Below are 18,608 nucleotides of genomic sequence, written 5' to 3'. Positions count from 1 at the left end.
TTTTCCATTAATTTGATGCACTAAAAAACTAAAACTGAAATAAAAATGTATAAAAACTACAGTATATAGACAAAATCGAAACTGAAATAAACACCAAAAACAGAAACAAGATAATTTAAAATACATTTTAGTATCTCAATGATACTAAAATAGCATTGGGAATTAACCAACCATTTTCCGTCTTCTGTCTGAATAGTTTTTGTTACTGCACCTATATGTAAATGACCTCTACTGTAATTAATAAACGAGCTACGAGGACGGCGGAGAAACGTTTACGTTCTGAGGATTGTTGACAATATGTTTTATATCATAAGAGCAATACAAATCCTGTTAAGCATGATCCGGCCCATTAAACTTGCTAACATGACAAATGAATTACAGTGGCAGTCATGAATGCAGCACTTTGTGTTTCTCCAGCCCAGTAGGCATTGTTTTCTAATGATCCTCTCTTTTCGACAGGTCCAGAAACAACAGCGTCTGTCCTCCGTGAGCAGGTGCTGGAGAGGGCCAGGAAGAGAGCGCTGACGGTACGTGACCTCTCTCTCGACCTCTCAAACACGGCCGTCCTGAGCGGGTCAAGCTGGGGTTAGGCACATAAATCAGAAGTTCTCGAGACCACCGGACCATTCTTGGATCTGTTTGCTGGAGTTTATTTTGAGTATGTGCTTTATGGGTGTGGAGCGCTTCCCCCACTGCTTATTTTGGGAATAATTAGTACAGGGTGGTCTGGATGCGGTTCAAGTGTTGAGGTCTTAGTTTGTTTGAATGTATTTGCCCTCACCGCCTCTGGATTTTGTTGATGAAACAATTGTGTTATTCAGAAATGCCGTGTTTTAAACCCGTCACAATCCAAATGGCCACTTTGGTTTCCCAGTGGACATTGAGGAGGAGGATGGTAGGTTTACAGGCTTGTTTTCATGCACAACTTGAAGATGTTTAGTTGAACATAACCTGTTTACTTCTGAGAGCCTCTCTGAACCTTTGCCTATGTTCAAATATTGTGAAAAAGATGCAAACTGTGTTCATTTACACAGAAGTAGCTTATTATCACCTGTGTTTTCAGTGGCTCGGAGTGGCTCGGTTCACAGTACATGCTGCTTCAAACAATCTTTCTAATCTGTAGAGTTGGGATCACCTCAACATACAGCGTACATGAATGCAACGTGCGCCAGCTTTCCGACTTTCCATATTTGGATTTAAGAATCGCTTAACAAAAGAGCAGCTTTACTGTGCGTTCACATCGGACGCGAATTCGCGAAAATTCGCGCCTACCGCGTCTAGTTTGACGCTTGACAACTTTGTGTTAATTTGCGCTTCAAGAGTGAAACTGACACACGTAAAAACAAAAGTTTGAAGTTTGGAGGTGTTTTCGCATCTTTCGCGCCACGCTCTACGCCTCATTTGCGCCTCAGGAACTTTTTACGTGCGTAATGCGTCTTTGCATTGACTAAACATTGCAATCATTCGCACCTGACGTGCTATTCGCGTCCGGTGTGAACGCACCTTTAGGGATTTCCGCCAAAAAAAGTTTGATTGTTTAACATTTGAAAATTAAGAAAAATTACTTGAAGAAATTACGACAGCAATACATAATAGTATTTTAATTTTACAGTTGTATAGGGTAAAATAAAATAATAATAATAATTATTTTTATTAAATGCTATTTATTTTACAGCGAAATATTAAAATGGCAAAAAATAAATAAATATAATAGTATAATAGTATATATTATATACATTTTATTGAAAATTATTCTTTTATAATATAGCCTAATATAATATTTATATTATATTAATATCAATATATTGTTGTTGTTATATATTGTAAAGCCCTACAAAGCACAGCAAACCTTGTTTTTAAATTGCCATCGCATTACTTATTAGAAAAAAAACTCCAAGTCTTGCAGCCCTAGCGGATGGTTTAATTTCCAGAACAATTACGGAATAATCTCAGATTGTTCCTCACTAAAGGGTTACGAATGTGGAGTCCTCAACACCACTCACAATGTACTGTACAACTGAAGCCTCTACTAGAGACCAAACATCGACTACTGGCAAAGTAATCACACACCTTTATGTCCACGCAGGGATGATGGCTCATTCTCAAGCATCCACTGACACAGGAAAGGCCTATTTATTATGGCTGTTATTGCAAAGTGAATGTGTCTGGGGCAACAAAAAAATAACAACCAAGTAATGGCTGTGGCTGGCATTGATCTTGTCTTGGCATGGGCAGAAATGTGCCCATGATAATTGTCTTCAATCACATGTTGTCTTAAGTCTGCTCGCTTTGGCTCTTTATAAAATGGAGATGATGCTTAGGGCAGCTCTATTGCTCCTTTCGGACTTGGTTCAGGTAATGGAGTGTATCGCTGTTCTGACAGAACAACATGTTCTGACTTCCTGTCCAAACAGTGGCTAATCGTTTCCGCTGGCTGGAACAACTACTAGAGTGAGCAAGTTGCAAAGACTAACAGCTTGTGTCCGCTTGAGTCCACTTTGCTCTTCTCTCTTGTAACCCTTGATTCATTAGCCGTTGTGATGATTCTCTGACCCAAACCCTGCCGTCATCACTCTACTTTGCGGCCCGGATGCCAAGCCCCGCTCTCAGAATCACACATTGACACACATGCTCACGGTACAGCCAATCCAAGTGAATGTATTCCCAGGCTACCTCTCATATTCCTGCACGCTTCTCGTCTCTCTCTCGATCAAACGCGTGCACACACACACACACACACACACTCTTTCGCCGCAGTGTCCTTGAGAATCCAATGACTTTGTCAGCCCACGCCTCTCTGCGGTTTTTGTACATCTGACATGTCATTGCTAATTGTTAATCGTGCATGTGGCATCTGATTAATGTTGGTTTATTCTGAACACATTTTGTTTGTCATCAATTAGCATTTATGAGGTCTTTTAGACCCGACGTTGTAAATTTAGTAAGCAAAATATCTTGAAGACGTCTCTTTATGTTATCCGATACCACAAATTATTATTATTATTATTATTATTATTGTTGTTAAAAAAATATTATTAATAATAAAAACTAACAGAACACTCATCATATAGTGTCATAAAAATATTATTATTATATTTAAAATGATTAATACATAGTTAATAAATACACACATAAATACATAATTAATACAAAATAAAGCAGTAAATAAAGACTAAATAAAATAAGTTATTATTATTAATATTAATTGTCCTGTTTCACAGTATTTTACCAAATCCTCATCTAATCAGAGATCTGACATCAGTTCCTTAAGTTAACCCATCTCCCTGTCCTTGTCATTTCCTGTGAAGCAGTTTGTGCTACTGTATTTTGTCCTTTGCCAGGCTTTGTTCTTTGCATCTCATATATCTGTTTTTCATCATATTCAGATGTGTTTTGGCCTGTGCTGGATAGGTATGTTTGAAAGGGCTGCTGTTCAGTGGAAGACAAACATGAGGCACTCTCAGAGAGAAGGACACTACTCTGCCTGAAGCCACTTGAGTTTCTGATTAAACCTGTCTGCCGCTGGGACTCCTGGAGTCTCCGACCGCTACTGATGAATACAGATAAACACTGACACACCAGAGATGCGCGCCTCCTTAGCTGAGTCCTAAATGAATTATTAGCATGCATCTATATATTTTTGAATTCTTTTTTGACCTGATACAGCCGTTAACCGTAGTAGTGAAAAATACAGCGCAATGCATTACAATGGCTAAATACATAAGTTAAATGTGATGCAAAGCCATTTCCTGCTGTCTTTAATCTTACTGTGTAAAGTCGCAGGTTGTGTTGGAGCGTTAGATTGAGTTTTGTTGTGTCGGAGGACAGACAATGCCTCTGTCTGTTTTACCACGTGGTGATATACCATCTCAATCCTCTGCAATAAGAGCCGTTCCATCTGTGTCTCTCTCTCTCTCTCTCTCTCTCTCTCTCTCCTCCTGTCTTGCGATCGTCGCTCCCTGGGAATCGGGGAGCTGCTGCTGGAAGGATGTAGCCATGACGACAATTCCCGCGGGATGAGTCTGCACAGAGCCTCAATTTTTTTTACCCATCTTACCAAGCATTCTTTTTTTTTCTCTCTCGCTCTTTTTCTCCCAGTTTATCTTATTGACCTGACAAGAAATAATGTATTTGTATTTCCCCAAAAGAACCAGTTTTTGACAATGGGAATACAAGAAATGAATAAAGATATTGCTGATTATTACTAATAGAAATAAAAATGGAACTGTGCAAAACTAAGGAAGTAAACATCAGTCCTGCGGGATGAGCCTACACAAAGCTTCACTTTTTTTTGCCAATGAATTCTTTTTCATTCTTGTTTTATTGGCCTGACAAAAAATTGTGCATTCGTTAACCCAATGTATGTATTTTGTAAAAATGTGTAATGTATAAATATTGAAATTAATGAGAAATATAATTTTCCTTGATAATTCGATACGTACTAAGTGGTCATTGTGCTATAAAAATATCCGGTAAGTTTCCCCAACTCAACTTCCGCATTAGTCCAAAAAACAGCTTTTATTGAATCAAACCTCAGAAAACGACTGACGTTGTAGTGCAATGAACGACCGCCTCTGCAAAAGATCAATGCTTACTTCTACATCATTGCCTCTTTATCTTTTTCTCAAGATCGTAAAAGAGACATTGTTTGCAATCAGTGAATCAGAACCAAATACATAAAGTGCACAAGTTTTATTAACTAGATCATAAATGTGAATAAACTAAACAAAAACATAAATACATGTGTAGGAAAAAGGAGTGAGAGATGGAATGATGTAAAGGTGGAGAAGATCCATCTAACTATGAGAACCAACAGCATTTAATTTTCACATTTCATTGAATTGAATACTTGCATTTGTAATGGGACCGTTGTGTACAGGTCTTGAAGTTGTGGAAAATTGAAGTCATTGAGGGTTCTGTTAGTGGTAAATGGAAGTTGTTTGAAAGTTATCTTTCTCCATGAGCACATAGCTGGTTTGCTCAAGGCCTGGGGCCCTGGGCCCTTGTTGAGGCTACGCTATGCACCCAGGAGAAGTGAGGAAGTCAGAAGAGTGGGTGATTGGAGTCGTAGTTGGTTGGAGTCCTGGTTCCAAACTCCTGAGATTGTCCTTCTCTCTCTTGCATGAGCCCATATGGTTGGATCAAGGCCTGCTGGGCCCTCGGGACCCCCGTGGAGAGAAAGATCCAACCCCTAAGGGTTGACCTGGACCAATAAGCAAGGTGAAATGTCCGAGTGGGAAGGTTGCTGTAGTTAATTTAACATTCTTTGTCCCAAGCGTGGTTATACCTTCATTAATGCTCAGATAGATATATCACATCCACACGGCATTCTAGAAGAAGGTGATGTACATCAAAGTGTGAGTCATTAAATAATGATTAATTAGGTAGGAGGCATAATACAGGTGAGGTTACATTGAACGTTAGTTGGTTGTATACCAAGGTACATATCATAATGTACTGTATACATAATAGTACACAAGACAGTAAACCATTTACACTGTTCACAGTTTTATGCATGTTCATTTATTTATCATTTAGTCTAAAATGCAATACTAGAAATTGTTAAATTAAGGCATGATGACCAATGGACAGCAAAACGCTCGTTGGTTCAGCAGGGTCAGACAAAAACAGGACAAAAATGAGGAATTAAGGTGAAGAATTAGGAGTGGGACCATCAGGAACCCTTTAGGCCGGATTCACATATAGCACCTAAAAACGCGTAGAAAACGCTGGGCGTGCCGCATTCTCCTTTTTCCAAAGCGATAGGGTGGTTGCACTACAGTTGGTTCTTGTCACGTGACCTACTGTGCGCTTATGGTGCGCTTGTGGCATTCTGAAAAGTTGAGATGCTTTTAAGTCAATGTGGCGCGGACGCGCTTGGAAAAAGCTTACATTATGAGCGCGCATATACCACGTGTCTACATTTGAAATAACGAACTTGAGTCTCCATTGCCACCATTTTCCAGACCTGGAGTCTCCAGAAGTTCAAGGTATCGAGGTCCCAGAGACTTTATGTGCCACAAACAAGACTTTTAAAGCACATGTAATATGCATACATGCATTTTTCACAGTTGGCAATGTTTACGAAATAAACATCTTTCTGTAGTTTCTTTGTTTTAACACTATTATAATGTAATAATTTAGAAGAAATAGGCTATATATTTAAAACTATATATATATATACATAATAGACATATAAAATAGTTATAAATAGAAAGAAGAAAATAACAATGCAAATCTAGTAAAAGTGACAAGTGAACCTGTTGTTTACAAAGTCAACAATAATATAAATAAAAAATTAATTATAGTTTAAAAATGTTTGTAAAGGTAACGCATATTAAATTTATGAAAAAACTATAAATAGATAAAATAGGAATAAAAATCGAATCATGTAAATAAAACTTAGTGAATTGAGAGTGAAAAGTGTATTACATTGATCATGAGATTCAACATTGCATCAAGCCAAAACACTAGAGAGAACTGGAGCGAGTTGTGCTGCAAACACACTGAGACGCGTCTCTGATCCATCGCTTTAATCTCTGCGCTGGATTCGATGAACTCAGAAATGCTGGATGAGAGGTGGTGAATATGTAACGAGGACAGTGGTGTGCGCTGGAAATGGGGTCAGGGGTCAACACTGCAGCTTACGCACAGAGATGAACTCATCTTCCTGTCTGACGGTGCTGGGGTCACTGAACTCTGTTAGGAATTCAGCACTTTGCTGAGGCAAGCCGATTTTTCACCTCCTCACACACAGCGCTCTCCCGTCACCTAACACACACGCAGCGCATAAGCCCCATATCTGTTTTCCATTCACACTATCATCAAACCCCCTAGAGCTGCACTTGTCCATGAGAATGAGGTGATGTTTGTAAAGGCTTACTACCAGCGCTGGGCAGAACACCGTTTTTCATATATTGAACATGATCAACTTATACAAATATGTTTATTATAATTACTGCAGTTTTTTTTATGTCAATATAAAATTAAGCATCATCGGTTGTGAATATCTTTGATTTTTGGCATGGTATTATTTTTTATAAATAAAAATATTTTGGTAAGAATATAGGTAAATATTACTGTTAGTCAATGTGTATTGGTACATTAGTGCATATTAATAAAACTGAGTAAGTATAAATCATTCATACTCTTAATTTATTGATAAACTTTTTGGAAAACGTGTTGAACTCTGAATCTATTTGTATACATTGACTGTTTGGTCAAATTTGATCAATTTTTAGGAGAGCACATTGATATTGAAATGGTCATTGAATATCATCTAAAGGCTGAAAAAATATTTACTTGTTGATGCTTGACATTTGTCATTTACATGTTTATTTGTATTGTCATCTCAGATATTTATTCGTTTTTTTTTTGCAATTTTATACAAATGTATTTTATTAGCAACAAATATTGATCTTTATATATATTAATAAAATATTGATCTTTTTAAAAATGTATATTTTATCATAAACCTTAAAACGTCTAAAACTTTAACGCATGAAAAATGGCATGCAGAGATTATTGCACATTTAAATATTATTAATATTTTTCACATACTGTAAAAAAAGCAAACCGAGGTGGCAGTCTTCATTGATACTGTGCAGTAAGCTTGTGTTTTATTCTGAGCATGGAGACACATGTGACCTCAATTACCTTTTTACCCGGTTTCTTCCACTCTCCTTCGAGGTTCATTCAAAAGTGATGTTTAGTTCTTAATCTGGCATCAGATTTCTCCCACTTGCTGTGCATTCAAACAAACCCAACACAAGCGAGAGGTACGATGAGCTCTCTTCAGACCCGTTCAGCCTCAAGGCCCCTGCATGAATTCCCTCTGTCTAATTAGAGCGTTTTATCGGGAGCGTCGGAGCCGTGCACTCGAGGTCAGCTCTGCCTGTGAAAGCCAACATGTGGGCGTCCTCTTTTGATAACCCAACCTCTCTTTGCATTCGTTTCTATTCAACACTGTCTAACGGTCTCTGCAAACCAGGCCACTCGGATTGAGGGATTCAAGTTTTAGATCATGTCTGGAATCCAAAGGCTTCTGGTGGACTGAGATAAAAAAAAGTAAATGAATCTTTGAGAGGAAGAAGGAATGGAGAAGAGGGAAAGAGACAGCCACTGAAATATTTACAACATCGCTCAATCTGATTGACCGTCGACTGCTTGTTCCAGTGAATTGTGGGTCGTGGTTACTGCTGGATACCGAAGGGAATGGGTTATTCTGAGAGAGAGGGAGAGAGACGGCAAGGGATCGCTCTAATAAATTGGTGTTGTGGGGTAACATGCCCAAATTGACCTGGAATGAATGAATTCAGTGATCCGCTGTGTCTTGGCAGCCGAGTCGCAAGGTGCGCACAGACGCGCTCTGTTTTCCTCTTTCGGTTTTCCCGCACTTGTTTCTAAATTCCTCTTTTCTGCATAAATGCAGCCACAGACTGAGTTTGTTCTGCACTGTCTCGCCACTTTCACAAACATACCTCGCTTCCTCTAGACACACACACACACACACACACACACACACACACGTGTTGGCGGTGCAGTAGTAGCAGGGGGCAGCCCGTTGTGCTGAACAGATGGTGCCCGTGATACTGAGCCACGGCGGCCCAAGGTTGGATGCGACTCTAGCGGGGAGCTGGCGCACCGAATTGCCCTGCGTGTTGCTAGAACGTGAAGCTGAAGTGGAGAGAGAGGAGTGAGAGAGTGGCGTGATCCGTGGGCCATTATATAAGAGTCCTTTCAAAGGGTCAAATGATAGAAAACTGTTTTTCTCTTGCTAATGCAGCGACTCTCAGGTGGTTTCACTTCAGAACTGACACGAATGGTGACCAAATCTAACATTCTGGTAATGAAACATGAACTGTACATTTCCATGAGCTGCACAGGCTCAACAATATGCAAAATTATTAACATGAAATAAACTGTATAGGGGAAAAAAATGTGAAAATATGTAGTTTAATTGGATTGGCTTGCGAAAATAATGTAGTCTGTGACAGTATGGTGCACTTTTTTTAAAAATTATTTTATAAATGACAATTTTTAGAAAAGTATTTGAATATTACATTTATATAATATATGATGTATGTATTGGATACTTTATTTTTATAAATAATTTAATAGAAAATTGGTGAGTGATTAAACGTGCCTCATAAAATGGAATATCTTTTAAAATTGGATGTGTCAGAAATAAAGTTGGATTTTCCTCATGAGTATGTGAGCAGATCTGGTTTTCTGTAGGGATTTCTGAATAATTTCTTTTGAATTGGATTATTGTAGTGAACCAAATGTGACCTAAAGCAGTTCACAAATCAGACATAACACCCATTTGGTATTTTGGTGATACTTTTCAATAAGGTCCCATTGATTAACATTAGTATGCATTAACTAACAGTATTTATTCATATTCATTAATGTTTGTTAATAAAATTAGAGCCCGATATTAACTAAAATATTATGATAATGCATTTCAAAAAGAAACTTATTTCTTTTGTCACAACAGAACAGACTGATGATAGTGGCATTAGCTAGCTTTGTGTTTAGCTAGTCCATGATGAGCCATAATTTGCAGTTTGCAGGATGGGTGGCGCATTATACACGAGTGTTGCCAACAGGGATGGTGTAGAGTGCCTTATGGGGGACAAACTATACAACTCCAACACTTATGACATGGTTGAAGCGTGCTTCATCCGTTTTTATTTTATTTTTGAAATATTCATTTATCGGCCATTATAACTGCTGATACCGATAGTTTGGAAAATTCCTAATATCGGCCTGCCGATAAATCGGTCTGGCTCTACTAAAAATACAGTACAACTGTTCATTGTTAGTTAATGTCAGTTCAAGTCCATTGAATAATATTAACAGATGTGAGTCATGTGACTTGATTAAGTATGTGTTAGTAAATGTCGAAATTAACTTTAGGTAAGCTTAATAAATGCTTTAGAAGTATTGAGTATCTAATTAATGCGAACAAAATTTTGCCTTATTGTAAAGTGCATGTTACCCATTTTTGTACAAATTTTACTTCTAATAGGTTAGCCATCTTTACATCCAGTATAAAGTACCAAATACAGCCTGTTTAAGTGCAGTGAGAGGGTGAAAAATAATTGCGTAAAAGAACAAGAAACTTTTACTATTATAATGACTTCGTGGAAAGAGATCAAACTCTACAAGCATGGCCCCTTAAAGTTCCCTTCTCTGCTGCGCGTCTTAGCTGTGATGTGTCTCTGAGGTCTCGAGGAAACCGGAAGATGCTGATTTTGAGGCTGACCGCTGTGCTGTGTTTAACCGTTGTCTTGGCTCTGTTCTAAGAGCCTCTTTGATTTATCGGCAGGATACAAAGTGTTGAGTGGGCTGAATCTGCACACACACACACACACACACACAGAACACGCACATTGATATTTCTTTCATCTGCTTTTCTTTCTTATCCAGCAGTGTTTTCAATGATTTTCTCATTCTCTTTCCTACATCTATTCACTTCATTGTCCTGATGGAGTTTCCCTCTGCCCTGCTCTGTTTCCTTCTCATTTTATGTCCTTCCTTCCTTTATTAAAGTTTTTTTCAGTAAGTGCTAAACAAGTGTTGTATGCATTTCCTCTCTTTGTCCACTAGCACTTCTCCAAAAGATTTAATCCACTCTAAATGGCTTTCACTTTAAGCTGTTGTTTTGTATCATGGGCAGCTGTATTTTTAGCAGTTTTGCAGTGTCACCGAAGCAACTGGAAGCTCAAAGTATCCCGAGGAGTCTGTAGATGTCTTTCATGTGTCAATGTAACCTCAGACTGCACAAACAAGTCCAGCTTTTGAGAAACTCGAAACCGTTTTTTTTGCGCTTGTGAACTGTCAACATTATTTGACAAGTGATTAATTGTCTTTTTTGTTCACATTTACTTAAACTTAATATGCCTACACAGTACAGAGATGTTAAAAGACGTTATTGTAAAAAAAAAGTTTGGATTATGGTGTGAATGAGCCTGATGTGCTCAGATGCTCAGTACTTTTATGGGAAATATTGTGCTATAGTGTTCGTTCCAAATGTAGTTACACTGTCTCTGGGTAATACTGATGTGCAATGAACTTATATGCAATTATTTTGTTCAGCAACTTGCAATTATTCATTGCTTCAATTAATGTAATTATCTTACTGTACACTGTAAAGTTATTATTAGCTTGTGGCTGATTACTTTTTGTAGCATGACTGTTGTTTACCTACTTTCACATTAAGAGTAGCTGCATTCTGTGGTTGTTTGGACTTTATTGAGCTTAAAACAATGAAAACATAGCATGTGATCTTAATTTCTGTAAAAACAGTCATTATCTCTTGAGTTAAAAGATATTCTGTCTGAGTTTGTGGGTTTATTCAGGGGATACTTTAACAGCCATTAAATTAATAATGCTCAGACTGACTGTAGCTTTAATACCACAACAATTGTTCGCATTTTGCATTTGTAACAAACAAGTGTGTGTGCATGTGTGTGTTTATGCAGTTCAGGGTTTTAGAATAAAACGCTATTGAACAGAGCGTGGGTGTTAGTATGGGGATTTAAACGTGTGTGTGTGTGTGTATGTTATTGGAGTCCTCAGGCCACATTGAAGAGGATATCAGTTTGATGCATCAAATTGAATTATTCCAGGCCATTTTTGTGGTTCCCCGTTTAAAATACAGCTGGATTTCATGAACGAGTCAGCCAATACTGTAGATCAGGTTTATGTTCACACTAATGTCTAAAACCCAAGCCAATGTGTGTAGTGTGTAGTTTTATGTCAGATGTATAAATATTAATGAAGTGACAGTTTAATTTGAACAGAAAGATTATGATTGATTCAGTAAATTTCACAAATAATTAGAAAGAATTGGTAAGTAACACATTGTTAAACATGAAAATTTGAAGTTGAAAAACTCCAACTGTTTTCTCGTAAAACTTCTGTAATTTTGTTTAAGCTGCTACATGTTTGCTGCATGGCTTTTCTGATGTAGTAAACTTGCTGTGTATCTCACTCGGTACTGCAGTGCACTTGCGATGCAAAGAATGAACCCTCTCAGATAGGTTTACTTTAGAGTATGTTATTTTCAAATGCGATGGAGAATTCATCTTTTAGTGCCAAGATATGTGAAATAATCAACATAAAATGTTATCAGATTTACGTTCATCGGTTCATCTGAACAGGCTTTACTGCCACTCACTGGAAATTTCACTTTGAAAGTGTCTCAAGATGTGATATCATTTTACAGAAGTGCTGCCACATGCACATTTTTCCTCATTTTGGGGTAAGTTTGTCTATCACCCCATTAGTATTTACAAAAATTATCAAATTCGGTGAATTTCATTGATACTGATATTAACTGTTTTGGTATTGTCACCTAATCTACAGGGAAAAATGGGCAAGGAAAGTATTTTAATGGTATAATTATACTTTGAAATTGTATTTGAAGGATAGTCCCTTGTACTGTATCATCTCGTTTTCCAAGGGGTCCTACACACCGCAGCAAAATCCTGTCATTATAATATTGATTTGAGTTTGGGAAGCATTTGCTTTGATGGATCTTTCTGTCTGCTGTGTGTCCGTTAAGGCGGATTTATACTCGATGTACGTACTGTAACTTTTCTCCGCTCCTGAAAATGTCCCACCACACCGGCACCCAGTTTGTGCTCGTCTAAATTAATTGCTTACATTTAGAAAACGATTCCTACGATAGCAGAAATGAGCCCTTTTAATGAAAATAAAGATCCTTGTTTAATAAAAAATGTTCACAGAATGAAATGAAACTGTTTCGTGAAATAATTAGAAAATATTTAAGAGATTGTTGTTTAATTGTTTTGTAGTGTGGTTTTGGTGAAGTCTACTAAAATGTCGTCATATATACTTTGCTGCTCCTTAATGGTTTAGAGAACATTTACTCAGTGTCTCCCCCTATCGTTTCAAAGAAAAGTACAACGACGAGCGCGTCAAGTGTAAACGCCTCTTCCATTTGGGGAGGAGCGTATGCAGTCAGCTTCAAAGCATAAATCAGGATTGAGTCAGTTTCACATTAGGCCATCAGAAGTTGATTGAGGAAGTTGCAAAAAGGTAGAAGTGAGACAAATGAGAATTGTGTGAGGAAAAGCGAGTCTAAGTGAGCGATTATGTTGCATTAGAAACCGTTAATGACAACAGGAAGTCGCACACTAGTTTCTAGTCTCTTATACTTTCCCCTTTCCTCTTCCTCGCTACAGGGTTAACCTCCAATCAGCAGGAAGCACCCCTCCATCTTAAATATTGACAATGCAGTTATTCGTTTATTGATCACCCATTCGCACTGTTGCATGTTCAGCATTTTCTTTCACTGCCAAATCAACCAATCTTGCTGCTGCCAAATCTTCCTGGAATCAAGTCAGCCTTGGAGATAACTGTGTTGGAAGATTTTTGGAAGATGATGTATTTTTTTGCATTGCGCAATGAATGCTGTTATATTAGCACCTTTAGCATAGCATTTTTTTTTTGTTGCCTTTGAACAGAGCAGGTATGCATCTGTTCAAGATGACAGGGTGTTGTTTCCGTTTGGCTAAGTGGAGCATGCTAGATTTTCTTATTGACTTTTAAACGCTCTCTCCATGAGAAAAAAGGTGAACTGTTGAAATATTTAGTTTTTTAATAATAAATGTATTTTAAGTGGTACTGAGTGGTAATGCTTCATTGTTGCATTTACAAGTTTTGGAAGGACATTTAATTTTTTTTTATTTTTTTTTTAAATTTTTTTATAGAATTTTTTTCTTTCGGAGGCTGTATTTCTGAGATATGCCTCAGTTCTTTTAGGTCTTTGTTCTGCCTTACAGTTTTATTATGAAAAATTACTTTCATTCACACTTATACAACTTTACTAATGTGTAGGTATTATCTCACAGCAAGTCTGGACAATTATTAGTAGGTTTTCCTCTTTTTGACTTTTTTTGTTTAATTTAACTTTAATTTAACAATCCTTTATTATTATTTATAATCTTATGTCGACCAAATTAGTGCCATGTAAAAATGCCAAAGAAAACACAATTGCTTTTATATCATAGAGAGGGCCCTTGCAGAACCTCAATATAATAAAAAAAGTCATTTTTTGAGTCAGTATATTTAAAAACAAAATCAATATACTTTTGAAAATTAGATAATGAAATTTATTTAATATCATAGAGAGGGCCCTTGCAGAACCTCAAAATAATAAAAAAAGTAATTATTTTTTTAGTCAGTATATTTAAAAACAAAATCAATATAGTTTTGAAAATTTTATAATACATGTATTTGGTTATACTTCAATTGAGGATTTTTGGCAATTTTAAACATTAACTTTTGAAACATTTTTTGAGAGTAATAAATTCTGACCACAGTGTCCGGTCCAGCATTTCAAATGATTTGTAGTATTTTGTTTAATAGCATTTTGTGATGGAAATGACGGTTGTGGAAATTATATATATATATATATATATATATATATATATATATATATTTTTTTTTTACTATTTTTTGTAATTCAACTCCTTTGTCTTGCTATTAAATATTGTATGTCCTAAATACAAACATTTAAATAAAATGTAACACTTTTTTTCATAACATAAAAATCACAAGTGAACTTATCTAATTGAGTTTGAGTTGTAAAAAAATTGTTCATAATCTTTATCGAACTCAAAATATCTTTTCACAAACTCTGTCTTTATGTGTACGCTCACAGTATTCAAGGTGTATTTTAACTTTGTTACACTACACACAATTTTCAAACTATATGTAACTTGGAATACAAAGTTTTTCTTTATCTTAGTTCCACATTGACACCCCCACCCTGTCAATTTCTTTCCCTTGTAAAATGACTGCTCTTTTGTAAGAAAGTTTGCTGAAGGTTAGAATATGTAAAGTACAAAATACTTTTGTCTTTCAGAATTTCTCTTTGTTGAGCAAAAGAATAGAAACCTGCGACACTGTCATTCAGCTCAACATGATTTGTTTGCACGTATTTGTGCCAGAACCTTGGTTTGACTACTGCTGAAATATAAATTAAACTCCAGTAATTTAATTATTCAAAAACATCTAAACCTCGGATTTCGGATAGAATTCAGGACGTTTCATGAGAAGGGCATCCTAAACTGCATTGTCTTTCTGGACATGTGTGTTCATGCATGCCTCTGTTTGGGTGTGTGTAAGACGGCGCTCGCTCAGCGTGTCAGTCGGCAGATTTGAGTCCAGGCACTTCCTCCCCAACACACTACAGAAGGAATACTTAAGTATGTGCGTGAGCAAGTTTGAAATGCTTTCCTTCAGTAAACATTCTCAATATATGGGGTATGTTGAGATTAGCATTAATAGACTTAGTCAAAGAGGTTAAAATGGCTCTGAAGTAAACATTTTGACGAGAAGCGGTATTTAAACTCACCTGCGCGTCAACACCAGCCTCTATATTTAGCTGTGAAAATAACGGTTGCATTTACATGGGTTGCAGTTCAAAGTGGAAATAACATTAGGACAACACTGCATTCCCAGACGGATGCTTTGTATGTTTGGAGCAACACAATTAACATGTGTTTATTGCACACACCCTAACCAAGTCTATTCCGGTTGCCCTGAGTGTGGCAGCAGGTGCGGTTTGCCTTGTGAAAGATTCATTAAGTGTCTGTCCAATACTCAGTGTGCAGAGAAGCGTGTCGCTGATCTGGCAACCTCATACTAATGAGATGCCATCCGCCAGAGCGCTTTTCCTTAGAGGAATCTAATGAGGTGTTTGTAATGAGGGAATCAACATGCTCGCGTTTTGAAATTTTAGAGGTTTTCGGCTGTAAATAAATGCCAAACTTGTACAGAAAACGTCAACTAGACTCGGATTGAAAGTCTCTCTCATTAATGCCAGCTCGGTTGATTACCCCAGAGAAGAAATTAACAGTTTTCCTCAAAACACAGAGAAGAATGAAAGAAAATGAATGTAATGTAATTAGTAACACTGGGGCAAAGACATGATAGTAGAAGTAGCCCTCTTCACCCACTCACCTCACGGATCCTCTTTCTGTCTTCGGATTGGCAGTTGAAAACAATGTCGCGCCTTGTTGTCTCAAGTCTCAGGTGGATTGATGTGTTTTAATGAAGTTTGCCACTAATTTAAGAAGGCAAGCATTGTGCAGTGCCATTCTTTTGTAAACATCTTCAAAGAAGATGGCTCGATTAAGTTTCTAAAGGCACACTTTGACAAAATAAGGTAATTTGATTAATCTTCAACTATGACTAGACATTTTCTGAAAGTAATAGATTCTGACGCAGTGCAATTTTGTGGTGGAAATGACGGTTGTGGAAATTGTTGTAATAAAATGGCTGACTCCTTTGTCTTGAATAAAAAACAAACAAATAACGTTTAATTATTATTTTCACTCTTTACCAAATCAAAATTAGAGCATGATTGGAAATATTGTTTGCAAGTTTGAGTAAGAAATGGTTTATATCTTTGTTGAACGTAAAATGTATCTCAGATTTGTTAAATTTGTTCTAGGTACCTCTGTATATCTATACATTTCTGCTTGATATGCTACAGCCAATTTTAACTTGTGTACTTTGAATTGTTTTTGTAGGGCTCCCCCCCATTAAAGATGTTTCTAGTCGCCTATTAGTCACCCATTTAATACGTTAGTCCAGTAGTTTGATGGTTTTGATCTTCATTGTATTGGTGGTGGCATCGGAAAATGGATTCAGTTTTAGAGCTGAAAGAATATTAAATGTAACATTGTTACATTATGAAGTAAAAATAAACCATAATGAGCATTAAAATATAAATTAACTGCTTTGCACCAGCAAAAGCAATGATTATGAATGTGTCGGGAAAAAAAACATCAAGGAGACTGTCTGAACTATTTAAACTATTTATTAAAAAGCTAGTGTTTTCTGAGTTAGTGTCGGCTGCGCAGATGAAGTTGGTGACGCTGACTCATCTCTGCGGTGTAGTGGATGCGACAGTATAAGAGAGAAATGCACATTACTACCTATGCAGGAAGTGCTAATTCAGCTTCTGTACTCCACACAAACACTTGCGCCTAATAATAGTGCATATTTATCTTAACGGTAGAGCGAGCGGCCATGTAAAGAGATGACTATCCAACTTTATCCAATCAAATTAGTCTTTTAAAATGTGAAATAAAATGTTCTCGTCGACTGAAGTCAACTAAAACGGCGCAGCCCTGTTATTTGGCATGCAAATACTGTGGATGCATATTAATTATCACTTGAAGTACAGTACCATGAGCTGTTCACATTCTCAGTTTTGTCTGTCTGTAAAAACTTTTACTATACGTTTGATTCATAAGGTCTGTTTTACTTCAGAAAGCATATGCAAAAATATGATGTCATTTTATGTTCAATGGGAAGTGTTTTAGCGATACATTTCAAACTAGAGGTGTTAATGTTAAAAAAGATCAAATCTTGACACTTTGAAAACTTTGTCGAATAAGGGACAGCATGGCTTGCTATTTTGGTTTAAAGTTTGCTGGCAGGGATTTGGAGGGCGTGAACTAGTTTGTTTGCCCTATTATTCTGCAACAAAGTGAGATTGTAATTGTTTGCAGGGCAGAAATGTCACCACTGGCTGTCTTCAGGAGTGCCAGACTGTCCTGGTAACAGAATCCAGTTAAACCCAACATCCCACTCTTGCTTTTCTAATACCTCTATTATCTAAAACTGCTAGAGGGAACCAAAAAATGATTAAAGGATTGACATCAGTCAGAAAGAAGGTGAAGGGGAAGGTCGGTGAAGGGGGCAGTGTTGCGGAAGGCTTATCTCGTTCTTTTCACTTATTTGTTTGAGGAGGTGTGAGCATTTCTTCTTGGACATGGTGAAATATAACTTGACCATTCTAGTTGCATGGTAATCTATGATGTCCTGTTTTTTTCAATGAGTTTAGTTGAATCTCATTTTGATTAATACAATTCATCAGATGCATTCATTTATTCTCTGTGGCTTCCTAAAAATATATTTGATTTAATTCATGATTTAAAAAAAAAACTTTCGAAAATAATTAAGATGTGTGCGTACACTCATAAATTCAAGATGTAAGGAAAATATGTTATTACTTTTACCTGATTGATAAACCACGTGATATTTTTTATATTGAAAATGGTTGAAAATAGCATAGAAATTTATTTTTTTAAAACATACTGTATGGAACGAACATGAATGCAAAGAGTAGCCATTCTTTTTGGTTAAGTTGTGGCCACTTTTATTTGACCCATATTAACACATTTCAGTTTCTTTTGGGAGTTTAGTTGATAAATGTTTAATTGAATTGCATGATATGATATGGTGATTAATTAATTATCAATATCTTCCGAGAAAGCCCACTAATGAAGATTATTCACGAACATTGTTATTCTGACAGAATAAAGTAAATAATCAAAGTCAATATATTTTACATTGTGAGTAAACTAAAAAATCTACTTGAATATTGCAGTCCATCTTAAAATGATATCTTATGTAACTAGACTGCATTGTAGTTTGATTAGGCTATATGTGGCATTTGATGATCAGTCTAGTGATTTCTTTTTTTAAATGTTTGTCAGTTAGTTCTGTCTGGCTAATGATGTCTCTGAAAGGTCTCGTACGTGGTGTGTTTTCAG

The 18,608-nt window shown here is 36.7% G+C and overlaps 1 protein-coding gene across 5 annotated transcripts in view; it reads left to right on the top strand.

Annotated features, from left to right (window-relative positions):
* Positions 1–18,608, top strand: part of strbp (spermatid perinuclear RNA binding protein) — a 94,312-nt gene that overhangs the window by 31,292 nt on the left and 44,412 nt on the right. For all 5 annotated transcript variants that reach the window (XM_089126517.1, XM_039675462.2, XM_039675461.2 and 2 more), the window contains exon 2: positions 460–527. The gene's annotated coding sequence lies outside the window, so the exon portion shown is untranslated. The remainder of the gene's footprint in view (positions 1–459; positions 528–18,608) is intronic.

The sequence above is a fragment of the Pimephales promelas genome, chromosome 23 (genome assembly GCF_988280905.1).
Source record: "Pimephales promelas chromosome 23, fPimPro1.hap1.1, whole genome shotgun sequence".
NCBI lineage: Eukaryota > Metazoa > Chordata > Actinopteri > Cypriniformes > Leuciscidae > Pimephales > Pimephales promelas.
Note: the sequence above shows the minus strand (reverse complement) of the source record. Positions and strands in the feature narration are given on the sequence as shown.